The sequence below is a fragment of the Anthonomus grandis genome, chromosome 1 (genome assembly GCF_022605725.1).
Source record: "Anthonomus grandis grandis chromosome 1, icAntGran1.3, whole genome shotgun sequence".
NCBI classification, from domain to species: domain Eukaryota; kingdom Metazoa; phylum Arthropoda; class Insecta; order Coleoptera; family Curculionidae; genus Anthonomus; species Anthonomus grandis.
In genome coordinates this window covers 37,403,890-37,421,646 of record NC_065546.1, presented here as the reverse complement: position 1 = coordinate 37,421,646, position 17,757 = coordinate 37,403,890, and the positions used below count along the sequence as shown (strand labels likewise).

Below are 17,757 nucleotides of genomic sequence, written 5' to 3'. Positions count from 1 at the left end.
CAAAAAATCATTTTTATTTATCATTATACTTTATTAAAAACTCTTTGAAAATACGCAAAAATATATGAATAAGTATCTTAAAATACCCAAAGATATTACAGAATAAGATACCTCAATGGTATTATTCACTGGAAACCTACTGTCTCAATTACGTACAATATAATGCCTTATAAGTATATAATTTATATTCCAAACTACTAATAAATGACTTCACTATACAATAAAACACCCTCCTTATTGCTCAATATTAAATACTTTATTTTAAAACTACAGTAAATCAAATATCATTGGTGTTCATGTCTTACGATGTCTCTTTTACGTTAAAAAAGACCCGTTTTAGCTTTTATGTAAATTCAAATTTATTCACGGTACCGCAACGAGTCCGAAAGACGCGACTTTAAAGTCATTTATGTTTTCATTTAGCCGAATTTACGAGACATTTTTAAATTTGTTTTTTTTTTATCTCTTCGTTATACCCCATGGAATTAAATATTATATGGAGAGTCGTGTTTGGAATCACCTTTCGGTGGGAATAATTTTGTTTTCATATGTCAAACATATCAATCATTAGCGATTAATAATGATTAGAAAATAAATTTGTGTTAAGTAGCTTATGGGTGACATTTCCAATTTAAATAGACGTAAAAGCTAATTTACTATCGCAGAGTTTGTTTTAATTTAATTTTATTCAATTGAAATAAATTTAAATAATTTTTTAGACTAAGTATCATTTTTTATTTGATTTTATTAAAGAATTTATAGACTGATTATTATGTCTGTAGGTTTTTGGGTTAAAGATACATTTTCTGCAGATTTTTTTAATTTTTATTATTTCGTTATTTTTAGAAGATTTTTGAATGCTAAAATAGGAAAAAATCAGGATTTTTTTTCAGGGGTTTCTTTGGTAAATGTTAAATTGTTTTGAATTTCATGAAATTTTGTTACTTTGCAATAAGCGATTTACAAAATAAAATTCGAGTAAATCCAAGAAAATGTAATTTTTTCCTGGAATTTCGTCACTTTGCCCTTAAATTTTTTATATTTTGTTTCATTTGTTGGATTTTCTTTAGTTCAGTTAAAAGAAAAAAAATATTTAATTGGTTTGCTAATTTTTAAAAGTCCTATGATTGTTACCTTTGGTGTGATATTCAAATTACATAAACTCTTTTATTTCATTGTCGAACGAGATTAGCAATTGTGGAAATAAATTAAAACTGAACTAAAACCACTTACAAGTTTTGTATACCAAATGTAACTAATAGAGTGAAAAATCCAATGAAGCATGGCTAAAAAATGATGAAACACTAACTAAACTACATAATTGGTTATAGGGTATTGGATCTTTCCTATTAAGAATTGTTTTTTAATTTTTGATATGTTCAGCCAAACTTCACTTTTCCGTATTTTACATTAGCTACATGTTCCTTAAATATAACATTAATTGATCTTCTTGTTTGTCCCATACTATATACTTCTTATAACCATCGTTACAATTAATCTAATAGATCACGGACTTTTCATTATTCTTCATTTTATCTTTTGGGTTTCCTAAAAGATTTCTTAACTTGGCCAAACTTTTATAGACCATTCTTAGACCTAAATCTCTTAAAACCCTCTCAACGCCTTTTGTTAAGAGAGTATTAAATGGTATTGCAACAAAAGTTTGATTATTTTCATCTTTTTAAAATGTAGTTATGTAGTACGAATTTTTAAGATTAACTTTAAACTTGTATATTTTAATTAGCTTATCAATAATCCTATTGTCACAACTATTATTGACCCTAGCAATTGTTTTAATTGTTTCTTTCTCATTATTAAATCTATTATTACTTAGAGGAAATGAGACCAAATGATGTCAGTCAGACCAAGTCATTTTTTGTTGAATCTAATTACTATCGCTCATATATAGAGGAACTTTTTAAAAAATCTAGAATTTTTCTTTTTTTATCTCCTTTTTGAAAATAAGTCTACTTACGTTTCATGTAATAGTAAAACAACTTTATTTATATCACAACTTTTATTTTCAATACCTTGTATACATAAAAACTTAAAATATCTAAATTGTATGGGTCAAAAGTAAAGCAACTTAAATTTAAATTATTGAATTATTAAATTTTTGTATCTGGTATATCCTTTATTTCTAATAACTGCTTCACATCTTTTTTTCATTGATTTTAATACTCCATCAATATTGTCCAGAGAACTTGCTTTCCAGATATTTTGAATTTCCTGATGCAATTCGTTCACATTTGATACATTTTTTTAATGATTTCTCCTAGCAATTTCATCCTACAAATTCTCAACGGGGTTGAGATCTGGGCTTTGGGCTGGAAAAGGCATAATATCAAGTTTATTAACACTTAAACAATTTTTAACTAATTTTGATGTGTGTTTTGGGTCGTTGTCATGTTGAAAAACCCATCTTAGGCACCTATTGTCTTTTGCCCATGGAAGCATATGACATTCCAATATGTTTTGGTGTATAAAGCGATCCATAACACTTTCGATTTTCACCAATAGACCCATACCAAACCTGCCAAAACAATTTCAAACCATAAAGCCACCACCACCGTGTTTTACGCTGGGTCTCATATACTTAGGGTTAGATCTTTAATTCACCGGTCTCCTAACCCAGCAAATACCATCAGATCTAAGTAGTTTAAATCGACTTTCGTCTGAAAATACTACTGTTTTCCATTTTTGGTAAGTGTAGTTAAGATGCTCTCTTGCGAATCGAAGTCTAGGCTCTCTGTTTTTCTTCGAGATAAACGGCTTCTTTGCAGACTTTCTGCCATGTAAACCAGCTTCCTTAAATCTTCGTTTTATAGTGCTTACCGATATTGAAATAAGTCCTAATTGCTGCTTAACTCGAGAAGCACTAATTCCTTCCAAAGTACCCGTTCTATTAAAATCAGAAACACTTATGGATATTATAGATTTATTTAAATTTAAGTCTTTTGCTATTTTAGACTGCTTCTCTCCTTATTATCCAATATTTTCCTTTGTTTGCAGTGACAAATGTACACCCCTTTGTATTTTAAGTCTTTATATTATTAAATTCACCACAGATTATCTAAAGAGTACAAACGGAACTGAACAGAATTTCAAATAAAATCTAGTTGCTCTATATATGGATTGCTTAAAAATCAACAAAATTATCATCAAGGCCTGTGGTCTCACAAGTTTAACAAAAACATTCCGATCATGGTATTTGTTAAATGCTAAATCTGATATATGTCTGAATTCCTAAATATTTTGGCAGTAAATATGTTTATTTATTGTTTTTCAAAAGTTGCTCTACATATGAGCGATAGTGTATCTAAAGGTATTTGTTTCTTTTCTATATATATCAAATTCCTATTTCTTAAAATTCCTCTTAGATAAACATTCCATCAAAAATAAAAATAATAATTGGTTCGAATTTGTTATTTATAGAAAAGAAACAAATACTATTTAGATATATAACTATAGGTATTCTGACTATTATTCTTATCATAAAATGGCTAACATGCATTATTTAGTTGCATGGTACATCGTTTGGTCGTTCTTTCAAAAATTACTCCCTGCCATTTAAATCCATCCTGATGTAGACCTGGGATCGATATATTTTTAACAAAACAGCTGTTCTGCTCACAATCCGGTTATGGTAAAAGAATTTTTAATAAATATTGCCGATATTAGAGATCATCTAGATCTCCAGATTTGTCCCCAAATGACTTTAATATTGGGAATGTCTTAAGAAGACCACTTACAAACACGAATTTAGTAGACCCACAAATTTAGAGGAGTTTCGAGAGAAAAGTGTTAAATGTGCCAATTCCTTTTCACCAGAAATTCTTCCTTTGAAAGTACAATACGGCTTTTATGAGAAGTTAACGCGTTTGAATTTTATTTTTGTATAGTGTTTACACATTTTTAATATTATTAGAGCTTATATTTTATTTTATTAGACAAACATTTCGATACCAATATTCTAATAGGATGTATCCCACAAAACCCAAATTTTTCAGGAGGAGGAAAAAGCCGTATATTTTTTTAAGTATTTAAGAAAAAAATGTTTTTTTAATACCTTTTTTTTCTATTATTTGTTTTAGATTATGAGTTTTTTTTTCACTAATTTTTTAAATTGACGGCAATAAGTGGGTTACGTCTTATTATAATATTATGACTTTATTGGATACAACATATTTCTTTGTAGTTGTCATGTTAGCATGATAACTAAATTCTAAATATTGTGGGGTAAGACAAATTGAACAACGATTATATTTAAAACGAATTTACTTTATTCCTTATCAAAACTTTTTCAAAGAAAAAAATTAGGAAACAGAAGATTAATTCAAAACATATTGAAAAAGTAATCCAAATCTTTACAAAATGGAACTCTAATATGACTATTTTGTTCCCTTATCAGTCTTTTTTGTGGAACTTTTATTTTTTTGTACTTGTTTACCTTCTTGTTTGATACTTCTGTTTTTTCGTAATATTTTATTAGGTCGTAAAAGTAGTGCGTGTCTTTTTGAATCACTTTTTTAACTGTTGTAAATCCATCCATTTTTTCTTTGAAATTTCTAACCTTTTACTGTATAAGGGCCTGGGTACGTATTCATCCAAGGTAATTCCTTTTTGTCTTTGTGGTAAAATTGCAAACGGGTCGTCGCATTTAGTTTTATACAAGATTTCCCCCGAAGGTAAATATTTTCGACATCTTAAGTCTGCCACCTTTAACGGACTGTTTAATTTTCCTGGGCGAATTAAGTTATATCTCATCAAGTTCGGGTTGTCAAAATTAAGAAAGTACGAGTAGTCTAAATATTCAACTTCTACAAAGGCATTGGGTTTTTTCTGGCATCCTAATGTAGTCTGTAGGTAGAAAAATATCTTTTCCCTTCAATCGTCTCTCAATAAGGATATGAGAAGAGTCACACTCTATTTGAGTGTGACCCTTCTCAAGAAATTTTTGTTCAATCTCAATATTAAATTTTGTTGCAAGAAAGGACAATGCATTGGACAGAACGAAATTTTTATTTTGATAACCGCAACTGTCCGAGTATAAAATAATAGGTTTTTTGTCTGTCTCCAAAGCTGATGTCAGATGTTTGATGATGCAGGTTACAAAAAATGAACAACATAGTTCCCCTTCTGTTTCATTCCACAGGAAATGTTTGCATGCATGGCTTGACAAGTTGTAGATGGTAAAATTGTGTATCTGCAATTTTGTTTTATAATACAAGGAGCTTGCTTGTAATTGAGGACATAATTTGACAGCCTGTACGTCCATTATTAAGCAAAAAATAGACGGATCTTGTGCTTTCTTCTTGTCGAAGTCTTTTTCCTCTCGAGCATGATCTTTTGGTAAAATATGATTCTGATAAACATTTTCGTCAATCTGATTCATTTTGTATCCACAGCATAAATCGCACTGATCCTTTCTAGGCTTAACCAATGCAAGATTCATTTCGTCACACTCTTTTAGAAAAGTACTCATTGACAAGGGCAGCACATCTTCAAAAGACATTTGTTTTTATAAAGTTGAAATACGTGATTTTTTTGCTTTAAAATCTTTCTCTAGATATAATTTGTTTGACTTTTTGCGGCAGTAGTGACTTTCAATTTTAGGCAAACTATCTAAAAATAGCTGCAACTGTTCTACCTTTTTATTTTGTTCAACTGAATGTACTGATGTATTTTTTTTATTAGTCTTATTTTTGTTTATGTCCTCTTGATTATTTTGTGTTCCAAACACTGATCCCTCATTAACCCAGTACCTAACCATTCGTTCTTTTATACCTAGCGTACCAAGAAATGTTTGCTTGCACACTTGGTGTTTTCCGTCCTCAATTTTTAAATAGTACTGAAAGAAACGTTGTCTTCTAGATGGATTTTTTGTGTAACTTCTTTTTCTTTCAACGTAACTAGTCATGTGCAAAACGTAAAACCTTTTTTGCTCCCAGGACATATTCCAAAATGTTTTAAAAATTGATTGTCGGATTTCTTCTGACATTAGGTGGCAGAAACGATTTGCTGCTTTTTTACAAAAACTCGACATACATTTAGGTCCAAGTATTCTTTTATTTCTTTTTGTATCATGTTTAACTGTCCCGTCTTTAGATCTCAAATAGGATTTGCAACCCAAAATCGAATAAGATAGGAGAAGATTTTTGAATAGGGGTCCAATAAAAGTAAAGCTTCTTTATTTAAATATCGACGTTCGACTTTTATGAAGTTATCTTTAGGACACTACAATGGTAAACGGATTTAAAATGTTTATTTTTTTAAAATTCGGAAAAAACTACTATGTTCTTTAAAGTATAAAACTTATATCTGGTTTCCATCGAGGGGTCCTGAGGATGACTTTACTGAAGTCGAAACCTCGACATTTAAGTCAGGAAATTTTAGATTTATTGGGCCTCTACCCAACAATTTTCTCCCATCTTTAGTATTTTACTGATGTTAAATTTTACCTTCAGACTGTACTAAACCTGGGCTATCTTCATCTGAGTTATCTTCATCTGGGATATTATCTCCATCTGGGTTATCTTCGTCTGAGTTATGTTCATGCGAGTTTTATTTATCAGGGTTATATTCATCTGGGTAATTTTGATTTTGTTCTTCATTTAAGTCGTCTTCTTGTGATAATCGTATAAATTCGGAATCAAATCCAATAGAGATAGGTCATCTTCATCTATTTCATCCGTTTGGGGTGCTTCAATAGTATTATTTAAGTCGATTATTAGCAGACTGTCATAGATTACGTCTGCGGAATGCAAAAAATCAACGTTCACGCTGTGATTATCAAAGGGGTGTTGAAAAAAGTTATTGTCATCTTCGTTAATTACTTGTAAATCGTAAGGCACATTGTACATCATATCGTTAATATTTACTTCGTCATTGATGAGTTTGGGTTCATTAGTAATAGTTTCGGTTTGATTTAAAGCCATTGTCATTATCTTTGCTACTCTATTAGAGATCTAAAACAAATAGTCCGTTTAAGTAAAAGGCTTACAATATCTACCCATAACAAACTTTAAAGGTAAAATATAAAAATAAATAGCTATAACCAGTTTTACTCTAAATAAAAAAATCTTTTTCGTTCAATTTCTATAGATGTCACAGTATTTTTTTTTTATTTATAATTTGGCTTACAATGCCTAAATTATAAATTATTCTTATAGATTTTGCTCAGATAAACCCATACAAATACATTTATTTATAGCTCTAATACGACCTAAGCCACAAAATACATGGTATCTTTACGTCGTATTAAGCAGTAATTTTTATAAATATGTCGTATCCAACATGGTTATTCAGAATTACAATACGACGTATATGACCTAATTATTTAAAAAGCAAATATTGTTACTATAATTTTATAGTATAAATAAATTTAAATGCGTTAAGAAAATAATAGATATTACAATGTAACTTAGCTTCGACATTTTGAAAATATAGACACTTAAGATACCCTTTTTAATTGTAATAATGCAACAAAGTATAGACAAAGTATATACTATCAACACTCACTTAGTAAAACCGTGGAGCGACTCTGGTATACGACCTATTAGAAAGAAAAAAATCAGCTGTTTTATTTACGACATATTAGAAAAGGCGCCTAACAAATATTTCTAGTTAAATGATTTTTACGATATATTAGAATTCGAAGGAACACAGTGAATTGAAACCATTTTTGTAAAAAACGTAAATTCGGAAATTTGTGGGATACGTCTTATTAGAATATTGATATCGATTTAATTCCTGAACTTTCACGTAATATTTTGAGAAATTTTATTGCAAGTAATACAGCCCTATAAAGGCCAATTATTTTCCTAAACAATGAAAATTTTTGATCATTCATCTTTAAATTATTAGTATTTTATAGAAAAGTTTCGTAATTTCGGCAAGTGTTCTTACTATTATTAGATAGAAAGTTACTAATTGTCTTGACACGTTCATACGTTTAATTTAACTTTTTACTTAATATTATTATTTTACCAACATAAGATTAAAAAAAAATATTGTATATTGAAATGTATAATTTTTTTTTTTAACTAAATTTTACCTGTTATTCACGTGTGCCTTTAGATGGGACTTTGGTACTTTAATAGTACTGATCAGTGTTCTGGATGATAATATTTGGGTATCTGATATAAAATTAGTTATTATTTTGATACTTATCTTATTGGAACTCGGCTATTTTTGCCTCGTCTGTATGGATTCTTTTATACATATACATTGATAAAATTAAACGCATACAGAACAAATTCTTAAAATCCCTGGTCTTTAAAGGCTATATAGATCATCATAATTTTGCAACTCTATGCAATGAATTTAAATTGCTTAGCTTAGAACATGGTTGAATCATAGCGATGCATATATCGACTTAATGCTTTTTTATTTCAGTCAGTAATATAAGAAATCCTCTCGGATTTGGCTCTATATATTTGCCAATAAACAGGATGTACTGTGATTCGTATTGTGACGTACTATACAGAATAATTATCGAACTCTTGAATTAGGTATCGTTCTGCAATGTAATTGAGTTTAATTTTTTTAGTTTTAATATCTAAAATGTAATAAGTGAATAAATTTTTTGGATGCTTAGAAATAACTGAAAAATCGATTTTTTTTTGTTGTGTTAAAAAGAAACCTGTATTAGTTTCCTTATGTTTAAAAATTCTTAAAAAATGGCTAAATATAATCACTCACAAATATCAGACAGTTTTAGTTTCATAGATCTCACTTACAATCTAAACTGAAATTTAAAAGACCGATAAAACGAAACGATCTCATAAATAGTGCTACGGCACTGCCAAGCCTCCTCTGAACACCCCGTGTAAGTCACACAAATTTACATACAATAAAAGTAAAATATTGCTCTCGCCATTGTTTGGCAAATAAAAAATTACCATGGTACACTTATGGGTATGGTAATATTAATTTACACATTTAATGGACTCGTAAAAACGGATTGTACGGGTTGCTGTACAACCTTTTCAAGAAATAACTGGCTTGTCTGGCGGACAGTGACAGAGTCAATAACAACGTCTTTTTGTAATTAGTTTTAGAAGAAGTTTATTTAATAATGTATTCAGTACTATTTGGTTTTTACTGTAATCAATATGTAGACATTCTTTTTCAGTTATTTTTTCTATTTTCCTAATTTTCTACCTTTATTTATTTATTTATCCATTCAATGCCTTAAGATAGATAACATGCATATAGGTTGCGTCACACAATTAAGAATTAAAAATAAGCAAAAAGAAAAAGTCTTAACCTAGCTAACACTAAAGATAATATGATAAAATAGTAATAAATTGCAAACCACAAGTCTCAGTTTCAAAAAAATTTTGAGACTGAGACTTGGAGTTTTCATTTTTTTTTCTCTAGTTACGTAGGTCTCTTGGAGATAATGGACGAGTTCTTTCAAGTAATAAATTGTACCTATCCTAAATTACAAGACGAAATATGTTCGACAAAACTTAAAACGTAACACGGGAAAACTTTAAACAAGCAAACTGGGCAAGACTTAGGACATGCATATTTGGCTTGTACAGAAGATTTTTTTCTTCCTTTACCTTTTTTCAATTAAAAAATCCTCAATTTTTGGTTTTCTTAAGGGCAGTTGAAGAGGTGATAAAAGTTTTATTTTAACAATTTTATAATGTGTGTTTAAACTCAATAATTTAAGTCTTAAAATCAGTTTTTGTCAGCAATTTTTTTCCTACATCTTTATTCGTCTTTCAAAGAGAATTATTTAAGATCTTTCTCAACAGTTTTAGTTAAATTTTCTGGGGTTTATAAGCAATTAATCAAAAAAGGATCCACAAAAATATAAATAGAACTAAGTAAACTAAAGAAACCCGAAAAGTTCTTAAAGAAATCTCAAAGACAAATAAGGCAATGATAGAAACTCACTGTCATTTTGAAGTTTTTCACTACTGTTTGAGTTTTTGTTTGTTTTTTTGGCTTAAAGAAGACTCGTTAAATTTCCAATAAAACCGGTATTTAGAATTAAAAAGTATTTTTTTTTACAAAAACTAATTTTTCATATTTTTCTTCTAGGAGTTTTAAATGTTTGCTTTTTTCATAAATTGAAGTAAAACCAATATATCTTATGAGTCTGAGTAAAACAAAAATTTCAGGAAATTTATTTCTTTCTTGGTTTAAGGAAAATATTGTCGTTAAAAAATTAAGAAAATACGTTTCTTTCAATTATATTTGCTTTCCTTAAGTTTTTGAGATTGTGATAATGTTTTCGTAATTTTTCAGAAACTCGCGGGCTTTAATAAAAAAAAAATATATATTTTTTTAGATTTTGGATGGTTTTCCTTTGAGGTTTCTTTAATAATAGTTGGATTTTATTCGATTTTCTTTTACTGAACTCATTTTGCGATATGCGAATTAGGAAAAGAAATTAAGGAAAAATCCAAGAAAGAAATATGAAATTGTGTCTCTTTTCGGGCGTTCCATAAGCTTTTTCTTTAAATAGTTTATGTTTCTTTGCATTTGTTTGATTTTTTTATTTGGGTTGAAGAAAAACAGAAAATTTCAAACATTCTGAGAAACAAATTAGTAACTCTGTTTTTTTTTAATTCTTTTCCCTTTTAATTCTTTTTTTACCTACTAATAATCAATTTGATTTTAATTTGTTTGTGCTAGGATTTTACATATTCCATATTTTTTAGAAGTTTCCTATTAATTTTTAAAATTAAGAAAAACCCAAGATTTATGAATTTTATACAATAAAAAATACTTGGTGACTATTTTACTGGAGTTTTCCTTATTGTTTTTTGATTTCTTTTAATCATTTTAGTTCTACAAAAATTTTTTTAGGCCGTTTTTACTTTTATTTATTTTCTATTAGTTTTGGAAGGATTGGGGATTGGCGTTCACCATGGTGACTCACGAATAAAGTCTGACTAGTCTGGATATTTTGCTTGATATCTCTATTTTTGTTATTATTAAAGTCAAGAAAAATTAAATTTCCTTTAAGAAACTTTTTCTCTCAAGAAGAACAATTTCTCTCTAACATTAACAGTTGTCTAGACATCTTGAATCTTAGTCTTGAAGTTTAGAAGTGACCTGAACCTTCAACCTGGACATTTTGCTTGATGAGATATCAATTTGTTATATAGTATATGATAATAATATGCCAAATGCCTTTAATTCCAAATGCTTTGAATACAGGAAGTAATTTCCGGAATAATTTAATTAAATTAATAATCATCTAAGTACAGTCCAAATGCCTGAAATACATATGATAGGGCCAAGAAGAAATTTTTAAAAAATATTTGTAATGCCTGGAATAAACATGCAAATGACTGCAATATATTCCAAATTTCTAAAATATATAGGATGTTTTTTTTTAATTTAAAAGTCCTGTAATCAAAGTAAAGATTAGTAGAATTTATTTCAAATTTCCGGAATGATTATGGGAATTTAAAAATAAATATTTTAAATTATAGGAATAAAAATGAAAATAACTGAAATCTATGCCAAAATCCTGGAATAAAAATGAGAAGTTTTTTGAAAATATTCAGAATTTATGGAATGAAAGTAAAAATCAATGGAATATATTTTAAATTTCTGGAATTAATATGAAAATGATTAAGAGATTATGAGAATTTGTTTTGAAATAAAGAATTTATAAAATAGAAATATAAATCGCTGGAATATATTCCAAATTTCTCAAATATATATAAAAATATTTAAAACTCTCGGAATAAAACTCATATTACTGGAATATATTTTAAATTCCAGGAATAAAATTGAAAATTACTTGAATATATTTTAAGTTACTGGACTAATTATCAATTTTTTTTTAAATTATTGAAATATATTTGAAATTCCTAGAACAAAAATGAAAAGTTTTTTGAAAATATTTAGAAATTATGAAATAAAAATTAAAACCATTGGAATATATTCTAAATTTCTGGAATTAATATAAGAATGATTAAAAGATTATAAGAATTTTTTTGAAGCAAAGAATTTATAAAATAGAAATAAGAAACGCTGGAAAATGTTTCAAATTCCTGGAATCACTATAAGAAATTTTTTTCAGAATCTTGAATGTATTCCAAATGTCTAAAATATAACTGAGGATAAATTTGTGAACAAAAGTTTAAATTTTTTTTCACAAATATATAGAATGTCTGTAATCAAAGTGAAAATCAATGCAATATATTTCAAATTTTCGAAATATATATCAGAATTTAAAAAAAAAAAATAGAGTTTCTGAAATAAAAGTGAAAAAACTTTTTTGACTAATATCCCTATTCCTTTGCTCTTGTTCCTATCAATTTTTTTTTATTATCAAAATCAAAAAAAAAAATTCTTCAAAAAACTAATACAATTACGCTCTAACATTAACAGTTGCCTGGATATCCTGAATCTAATTTAAAAAGTGGATTCGAAGCCTGAACCTGGATCTGCCCATTTTGCTTGTTATGTCAGTTAATGTTGCTCCTATGAAGTTTTTGGTCGTTATCAAAATTAATGAAAATCCCATTTCCTTTAAGAATCTTTTATGCAAGCATTATGTGATATGAGCATTTTATATCATTTAAAGGTTTCTAGTTAAACGCTTTAAATAAAAAAAAAATAATTTTAACGAACATTACAGAGCAAAAAAATATTTAATTTTCCACGTTAGTTCGCAATAAATAAATAAATTCTTAAGCGCTTTATTGTTTTAATATTAATGGTTTTTATGTTTATCTATTAAGTAGGTATGTACTTATCAGGATAAATAATGCACTGACAAAACCCTTTTAGGAATCATTCCATAAAAGAGTAAATTGGATGAGAAAATTTTAAAGATTTCTAATAGCAATGTTGAGCTGGGCTTGGGCTTTATATTCATGACATTATGCGAAATTTTACATTGAATGAGCTAAGAATGGCAAAATAACTACTGGATTTAATAGGTCAAGAAAAAAAAATTAAGAAAGACCTGCAGAGCTTTAAAATATTTGCTCAAGTAAATATAATATTATACCACAGGACTTCTTTAATCCAGATGAAACTATTAGCTATTTTGCCTCTTTTTCTTCAAAATATTTTTGATCGCATTGCAAGGGTAATTTCTGTAAATGTCACAGGTTTATTAATGATTTATTTTCTTTTCAATTCACTACAGTGGATTTAAATTATAAAAAATTAAAATCCAATGCAACTGATATTAATGAGATATCGCCATTTATGCTTAAATATTTTAGTTCCTTCATAGACAAGTACATACATCATTCATATTATCAACTGTTACCTTGAAGTTGGTTACTTCCCAGATGTATGGAAAATATCGATTGGAAAACTAGATTGGAAAAGTAGATAATCCCATTGACTTAATAATCAGGATATTTCTGGTCCTGTCAAAAAATTTCGAAAAAGTTTTCTATTCGCAAATGTGTAACTACTTTACTTATAATATGATAACTTTATTTTTATTGCAAAATGCTATCGTAGCCTGGACAAACATTTGTATATCAGATTGATTCTTTTCGATTTTACTAAGATTTTCGATACGATAAATCATTCCTTACTCATTGCCAAGTTAAATTATTATGGTTATAATATCACAGTCCCTAATGTAATGGAATCATGAATGTATATTAGAACAAAAAAAAGTTTATTGATAACAAACACACAAGTTCATCTCAAATTTTATCTGGAGTACTTATAGTACTAGGCTCGATTTTTGGACCATTATCTTTTCTCGTATATACGTCTGATATTTTAAGATACTTGAAGTATTGTAAAGTTGAAGCTTTTGCTAATAACACTCAATTATATACTGTTGATTTGACGCTGATATGTTTATAGAAACTCAAGCACATATAAATGACGGCTTTATGACTCGAAATTTATTATCTAAGGGGCAAAATCTTATTATATGGTGATTCTGTACCTCCTTCTACATTCTATGTCTTTACCTCCCTATAATTCATTTTTTCACCTTGATTATAAAAGTTAAATAAATCCTTTACATTAAAAAAATCTTCCCATGAAAGCTACTTTAAGCACGTTTAGCAGCCAAAAAACTTTATTTTTTATCCCTTCAACATTTAAGAACCACTTTAACATGCAAATAAAATGCAATCATCCGGCCAACGTATAAAAATTTACAAACCTTATCACATTCCTCGCATCCGTTTGGTCATTATAAAATCCTTTAAAAACACCCACTTAAAATCACAGTTATCACATATCACAACACATAATAAATTAACAATTTTTCTGGTCACAACACCTTATTCACACTGTTATAAAATTAACGAACCGTATGTACCAAACGCACCTTGTGTTTTACGAACGGTTCCGAACCAACTGACGATAGGCAACAGCCCATGGAAGAAGAATAACCACCATCATCATCGTCAACATGGGAGCCCAGAAGGACGCGAAGAACCCGATGGAAAACGAAGAAGAAGAAGTAGAAGTAGAAAAGGAAAAAAGTCTCTTGTATGTGTGTGTGTGTGTATATAACAAGTGAATGCCCCGCTGAGTTAAACTGTTGGCGGTTTTCAATGTTCACTCAACGATGAATTAAATGAGCGCTGAGTTAAGACGCTGATTTTGGACTGGACCGGTAATTCGGGATTCGCGACCACTAAGTTCGGTTCCCGACTCCCGGGTATTTTTAGAATTTCCCCCCACGATTTTTCGCGTTTCCAGTGTTTTTTTTTTCTGGAGGTAGAGAAGAGGGGAAAAGATCACGGTGCTACACGGCGTTCCTTTTCTGTTTATATTGTTGGCTATAATAAGGCACCAAGCGAGGCACGAAATGGTCTTTTGTGTAGGAATTTCTGAGAATGTTTAGTGTAAAATTTAAAAAATAATAATTTAAAATGTTTTTATATAAAAACAGAAGTGAAAAAGAGATAGAGGAAGAAGAAATTGAGAAAAAATAAGAAGGAAAAAATAAAGATTGTAAAGATTAATATATTGTATCCATCTTTTTCTGACGTATGGCTTTCGCTATAAGATCTATTATTAAAAAAGAAAAAAATATATTCAAAATAATATTCAAATTTTACATGCTCAAACTTTGTAGGTATGGTAAATAATCAATAATTACTAATAAATAAAACTATTAATATGATTTAGATAATAGCATTAGGATCATTAGTATTTTGTACCATTTTTTATTATTTATTATCATGCCTTTGTGGAGTGACATTTTTCTTATGGGATTTATTTGTGGAGATCATCTGCCCATTCTTTAATATAGTATTTGTTCTGTAAAAAAGAGCAATTAGAGCCCTTTGTAGAGTGAGGTATCGTAAATCTTGTCGGCATCTTTTGTGCAAAATAGACTCTTGATCCTTTATTGCTTATGTTTGAAATAACTATGTACTTCAAAAAGCATGAGCAGAAAATTGTAGGAGGCAGTTCGTTTGGAACTCGTCTTAAATACAACCTTCGGTTGCCCATTCCACATTTAGAGGAAGTAAAAAATTATTTTATTTACATGGGTAAGAAAATGTTCAATCACCTTCCCCTTCGAATAAGAAAATTTAACTCTTATATTAGATTTAAAAAGCATTTAAAAAGATTATTAGTTACTAAGACATATTATACTCTTAATGAGTTTTTTAATGATGTTTTGTCCTGATTACCAAATATGTATGTGTGATTTGAAAAAAAAAATTATTGTAACTTTATTTTCTTTCTGATATCTACTACTTCTAAGTTTTACTAACTCAGATTAAATAAGGCTTTGTCAATATCTCTGTTTATGGCAACAAAACTACTTTCTGAATTTGAGTTAGGTGTGATTATCCTCCAAACCCAGCTATCGAGTCCGCATGCGAGTTTGAGAATTTTTCTTTTTGTACCGTTGTTGTAGGTCCCCTTTTGGAACGCCAATGCTTGATTGCTCATAAATATTAACCATAAGATGTCCATTATTGATCCATGAACATTTCGACTTCGTTGGACCAATACTTGATATCTTATCGAGGATCTGTGCTGTCTGAGTCTGGTGTTGGAATTTAATATCATACGAGTCCTTCATTCGACGTCTTACATCTTGAATGAAAATGCGCACCTGACTGTGAATGACATCTATTTTTCCACGCCCTTCATTGAGGTAGTGCTTTCCGGTAATATCGGTTCGTTATTCCCTGCTTCTGATTCGGAAGACGAAATCCTTTCAAAGGAATTTCCCACAACGACGCATCAGTACAACGATGCATTAATACCTTCAGTTTTCTCTGCGGTTCGTTATTTGTCGCACATACAAGGCATTTCCTACACCAGTCCCTTACGAGTACCTTGCTATTGAGCCAGTAAAATCTTTTCTTTACTGTTCGGGGGGTCTTTGCTACTCCAAGATGTTCTCCTGAGACACCGATGTGGATTTCCTCCAGCAATTTCGAAATCGGCACATTTCGGCATAACGATTTGTCTTCTTTCCTCTTTGCAGTCGTGAGCCTCGTGGTCAATTATTTTTCACAGCAAGAATCCATTATTACAAAGTTAGGGATTTTCAGTGTGCCCAATGTGACTCGACGTTTGGAGAATAATTGGCAAATTCTTCCCAAGTTGACTTCTTGCCTTTCTTTATACGGGCTAGTACTATCTGGATATCGATTTTGCTCTTGGTCTTTTATAAGATCTCCATTTCGCCAAGTATCATCGACGATGGTTGTTCTTAACGTATAATCGTCTTTTTCGTATGCCCTTTGACAATGCTTACTGTCCACTGGACACAGTGGACATAATATTCTTGCGCGGCTCCTATACCCACATTACTAGCGGCGGTGTTTAGTACAAATTTTCCTTCAGGTAAGGCATAGTAGTAGTAGTAGTAAGGGTGGTTGAAGCTAGAGCTCGGCAAGTAGGCTTGAGCAGTCCCTTTTTGCCAACCTCAGGTTAACGGAACCTTGTCTTGCCAGTTCGTCGGCCCGCTCAGTGCCCTCAACACCTTGGTGTCCTGGGACCCACCTCAGTCTCACTTCCTTGTGTGCTGCAAGCCTTTCCAATGCGTCTCTGCAATCCTGGACTAGCGCTGAGGTGGCCCTAAAATTCTGAATCGCCTTGAGGGCAGCTTGACTATCGGAGTAGATGCAAATCCCCCCGTTAACTTCCAATGCCTCTCGTTTGTTCGCTACTTCGAGTATAGCAAACACCTCCGCTTGAAAAACTGTGGTGTGTTTCCCTAGCGGGAAGGATTCCCCTGTGTTCGTTTCCATCCTGTACACTCCAGCTCCGGGCGAATTGGTGCTTTTCATCCATGATCCATCTGTATACCAGGCCTGGAAACCACTTGGCTCTTTAATTTGGTTCGCCAACCATTCTTCCCTTGTCGGGATTTCGACTTGAAATCACTTCTTTAACCTTAGTTTGTCACTTTCTGTAGTGCATCTGGATGTCAGAATTGGTATGTTTTTACACATCCTGAGAGCAATCGTCATATGGCCTTGTCCTAAGTGAACATTGCGCCACCCTCCGCTATCTCTCATCCTCTTATATGCCGCTATGGCCTCCCTCTCAATCCAGACTGGGAGGTCCGGTAGCCCAAGAAGAATATTTATTTAGTGGTGCCGCAGGTGTTGTTCTCATAGCTCTATTATTTCCCAAGCAGACCAGTCTTTGCGATCTGGTCAGCTTTTGGGTGTTGGTGACCTTCAATACGGCTGGCCACCATACCACGGATCCGTACGAGATCCTCGGTCATATGAATGCGGTATAAAGCCACTGGAGAACGTGGGGTTGGGTTGAGTAGGGTTAAGACCCCATCTTATACCTATTGTTCGC

General features: G+C 30.4%; 1 protein-coding gene across 2 annotated transcripts in view; it reads right to left on the bottom strand.

Moving 5' to 3' along the window:
* LOC126736573 (ankyrin repeat domain-containing protein 6) overlaps positions 1–14,579 on the bottom strand; it is a 138,249-nt gene extending 123,670 nt beyond the window's left edge. For both annotated transcript variants that reach the window (XM_050440975.1, XM_050440994.1), the window contains exon 1: positions 14,126–14,579. The gene's annotated coding sequence lies outside the window, so the exon portion shown is untranslated. The remainder of the gene's footprint in view (positions 1–14,125) is intronic.
* Positions 14,580–17,757: the final 3,178 nt, after the last annotated feature.